This window comes from Equus quagga, chromosome 10 (assembly GCF_021613505.1).
Source record: "Equus quagga isolate Etosha38 chromosome 10, UCLA_HA_Equagga_1.0, whole genome shotgun sequence".
Classification (NCBI taxonomy): Eukaryota; Metazoa; Chordata; class Mammalia; order Perissodactyla; family Equidae; genus Equus; species Equus quagga.
This window is the reverse complement of record NC_060276.1, coordinates 122409585-122413811: the sequence shown is the minus strand read 5'-3', so window position 1 is coordinate 122413811 and position 4227 is coordinate 122409585.

Here is a 4227-nt window from a genome sequence, read left to right as displayed (position 1 = left end):
CATCCATCCATCCAACATCCCCCCCCACCCTGGGTATATGTTTGTGCAAAGATGAGGATGTCGACGTTCCTGGCAGCACTATTGATGACAGCTAAAAAGTGGGGGAAAAAAACAGGTGTCCATCGACAGGTAACCAGATAAATGGAATGTGGTCCATCCACACAGTGGAATAGTACACAGCCATGAAAAAGGAATAAAGCACTGACACAGCTACAACGTGGACGAACCTTGAAAACGTGATGCTCAGAAGATTAGTAAACGCACCTCAGAAGCATTACGTTAAAGTGAAAGAAATCAGTCACCAAAGGTCACGTGGTACCGGATTCCATTTATAGGAATGGTCCAGAAAAGCGAAATCTATACAGACAGAAAGTGGATTCGGGGTCAGCAGGGGTTGCGGGTCAGGAAAACGTCTGTCAATAAATATGTGTTTTCTTTTTTAGGGGGTGAGGGAAATGTTCCAGAACTGGATTGTGGTGATGGTTGCACAATGCTGCAAATTTACCAAAAAAAGCATCAAACTTGAAAAAAGTGAATTTCATGGTATGTAAATTATACGTCCACAAAGTTGTTGAAAAACTCAACATGGCGGTGTTTGGTCGGTTTTAGAATTCCTCCATCCCTGTGTCACCATTTTAGGGTAAAATCCTGTCTTTTCTGTGGTTATCTGCCCATGAGCAGCCTTGTTAGGGAGCCCTGAGTCCGATGGGTTTCCTTTTTCCACAGACATCGTCCTACAAAGTGGGGCTTAGGGTTGGGTCCTGGGGGGTCTCACCCTGAACAAACATGGCGGCTCCCCCCTAAGGAGACTTCCGGGGGCCCTGGGACCCTCTGAACAGCACAACCGCCCCCACCATCCACGTCCGGAACCTTCCATCTCCCCAAACTGAAACTGTCCCCATTCAACAACTCGCGGGGTCCACGGGGTACCCCCGGGTGCAGGTGGATGGTGTTGTGGGGGAAACTGAGGCAGAGCTCCAGGGGATTTTGAGTCCCAAGCAGACGGTGTGGATGTCGTGGTGCACACGGCACGTGGTAGCAGAGGACGGACCCGCCGCATCCGGGGACCTGAGCCCGGACTGGCTGGGATGTCCTCTCCCCACGGAGTCACGGAACGGGCGTCCCAGCCCAATTCTGGGGAGACTGCCCACCAGGGACGCCCACCATTCAGACTTTCTATGGGGGGGCTCCACTTATGTGCATGACTGATTAATCGATTGATCCATCGATCAATTGGTTAATTGATCAATTGATTAATTGATTGATTGATCAATCGATCGATCAGTTGATTGGTTGCCCATATAGTTTGACCTCCAAGGTCAAATCCTGCCACAGGACCCAAACTCCCCCCATAAATCACAGCGTGATCCATAGATCAATTGGTTAATCGATCAATTGATTGATGGATGGATGGATCGATCAGTTGATTGATTGATTGGTTGTCCACATAGTTTGACCTCTCAGGTCAAGTCCTGTCACATGACCCAAACTCCCCCCCCAAATCACAGCGTGATCCATCGATCAATTGGTTAATCAATCAATCGATCAATTGGTTAATTGATCGATTGATTGATCAGTTGATTGATTGGTTGCCAAGATAGTTTGACCTCCCAGGTCAAGTCCTGCCACATGACCCAAACTCCGCCCCACATGACATCCTTGCTGCCGGCCTGGGCGGCCCCGACGCTGACGATCCAGGGTGACCATCCTTCCCCCCAAAACGCGTTGTCGGACCCCGCAGCGTGACCCGAGACCCCTCCCCAGGCCGAAGCCGCCACGGCCTCCCTGTGTGTCCCCCCAAATCCGTAGGCGGCCACCCTGCCCCCCTAGATGGTGGTCCCAACGGCCCCCTCGCCCCGTGCTCCCCGCGAGGACACCGCGAGGAGGCGCCATCTGCGCGCCGGAAACCGGGTCCTCACCGCACCCCAAAACCACGAAGCGAGAACCAGGGGCCCTGAGTCGCAGCCCCCGGCCGCCCAGGACGGTCCAGCTCACCCGCAGCGTCCGGCTCGCGCAGCCCGGGAGGCCTTCCCGGAGGCGGAGTCCCGGCTCGGGGCCCCTGCGGGTTCCCGGGCCGCCCGCTGCCAAAAAACGGAGGTGACTCGTTTCCCTCTTGGGGGACACGTCTCACTTCTGACTTCCCGCCTCCGATTCACGAGGCGACACCGCCGCCGCCCCCGCCTCCTGCGCGCTCCCGGAAAGGACCCGGATGTGGGGCCGGCGGATCCGGATCGGCGGGGATGCTCGACGCCCTCACGTCGCCCCCGCCTCCTCCATCCCGGACCCCGTTATTTTTCGGGGTGCAGGTCACCCCACTCGGTTTCCCCGCAGGAACCCAGGGGCGCCCCCGACTCCTCACGCCCCCATCAGGCCCGGGCCCGGGTCATGGGGATGAGACGGGGCCGTCGCCCCGATGTTTGGGGTTCAGCACGAAAAAAAGGGAAAAGAGCGAGCGAGCTTGTGCCGGGACCCCTGAAACCGGCCTGTCGAGCAGTCAATCGAATCCACGTGTGTCTGGTTCATTTAGACTCGCTGCTCCGAAATGTGGCCGGGTCACAACGGCTGGATTTCCAGACCCGCTGGGCGCCGTCAGTCCCCCCGGACGAGGGAGAAGCAGGGGCTTCGCGGATATTGCTCGTCAGCCCGGGAGAGGCCCCAGCGTTCTGCAAAAAAAAAAAAAAAAAAAAAAAATCCGGACAGTGATGGGCACGGGGCTGACGGGGAAGGGATGTGTCCACTCTGTTGGGGCAGGAAAAATCCTTTGCAGAGGCCGTCACAGGTCTTGGGGGGGTCGGATCTGCACACAAAAAGTGGCTTTCCATAGAAAAATGGAATACTACTCAGCCATGAAAAAGGGGAAAAAAACGTCCTATTTGCAACAACATGCTTGGACCTTGAGGGTATTTTGTTCAGCAAAATAAGCCACACAGAGAAAGACAAATACCACTTGATTTCACTCCTATGTGGAAGACAAATTAACACAGAGACAAAGAGAACAGATTAGTGGGGGGGGGTGAAAGGGGTAAAGGGGCCCATTTCTATGGTGACGCATAAAAACGACACGATGCAGTCTACACAGAAACTGATATGTAATAACGTCCACCTGAAATTATGCAAAGTTGTAAACCGATGTGACCTCCATCAAATAAAATAAAAAATAAATCAAAGAAACGAAATCTCGGGATGTGGGCCTCTGAACGAGCACCATCCGCGCCCCCATCTTCCAAATTTCCAAAAAATCACGGCTCCAGCGCCGGCCGTTTAAGGCCATCCCTATGCCACCGCCTCCCATCACCTGGACAGACGGAGAAGGACTTCGGCCAGCGTTTCTATGGACGCACAGATGCATCTCCACCATGGAAGAGGCCGGTCCTATCAATGAAGGCATTAGCGCGGGAGGGTGCTGTGTAGACAAGAGAATCGTTTCCAGACTCGGCGACGGGACCAGCGATGCAGAAACGGAGAACCAGGCAGCATCCTCGCTCCCAGGCGGCCGGAGCTGCCCCCAGACGCTGCCATCGAGTCACGACAATCGAGCCGCCTCATTATTAATATAATTGTTAATAAGAACAAGGATCCGGGTCACTTGTCACGACAGCGGGGAGCAGGCGGACCTGCGTGTGTCCCCGTCCTGCATGCAAATGGGGGTTTCTTCCCATGCTTAGATCTGCATGTTTTAGGCACCACCCGGACGGCATCGCTGACCCCAGGCCTCAGCCCAGCTCGTCTCCGGGCGGCGAGGTTGTCGTGGAATTTTTCTTTCTGGGTTTTTTCTCGCCTGCATTTTTTTTTTTTCAATCAACAAGGCTGCTTAAATAGCAGTATTTTTCAAGCTGCTGATTTCCTGTCACACGGAGCCTGGAATTAGGGTATACTGCCACCACCTGGTGTCGCGGTGACCCCGGGCTTCAAACCACAGAAATTCATGCTCTTAACGTCCTGGAGCCCGGAGTCTGGGGTCAAGGGTCACAGGGCCGCGCTCCCTCCGGAGGCTCCCGGGGAGGGTCCCTCCTGCCTCTTCCAGCGTCCGGGGCTCCAGGGTCCCTGGGCTGGTGGCCGCCTCCCTCCCCTCTCTGCCTCCGTCCTCACGGGGCTGCTCCTCTGCGTCTGCGTCTCCTCTTCTGTCTCTGAGGAGGACGCTGTCATAGGATTCAGGGCCGCCTCCTCCAGGAAGCCCTCCTCTCCATCCTTGATTCAGGGCCGCCTCCTCCAGGAAGCCCTCCTCTC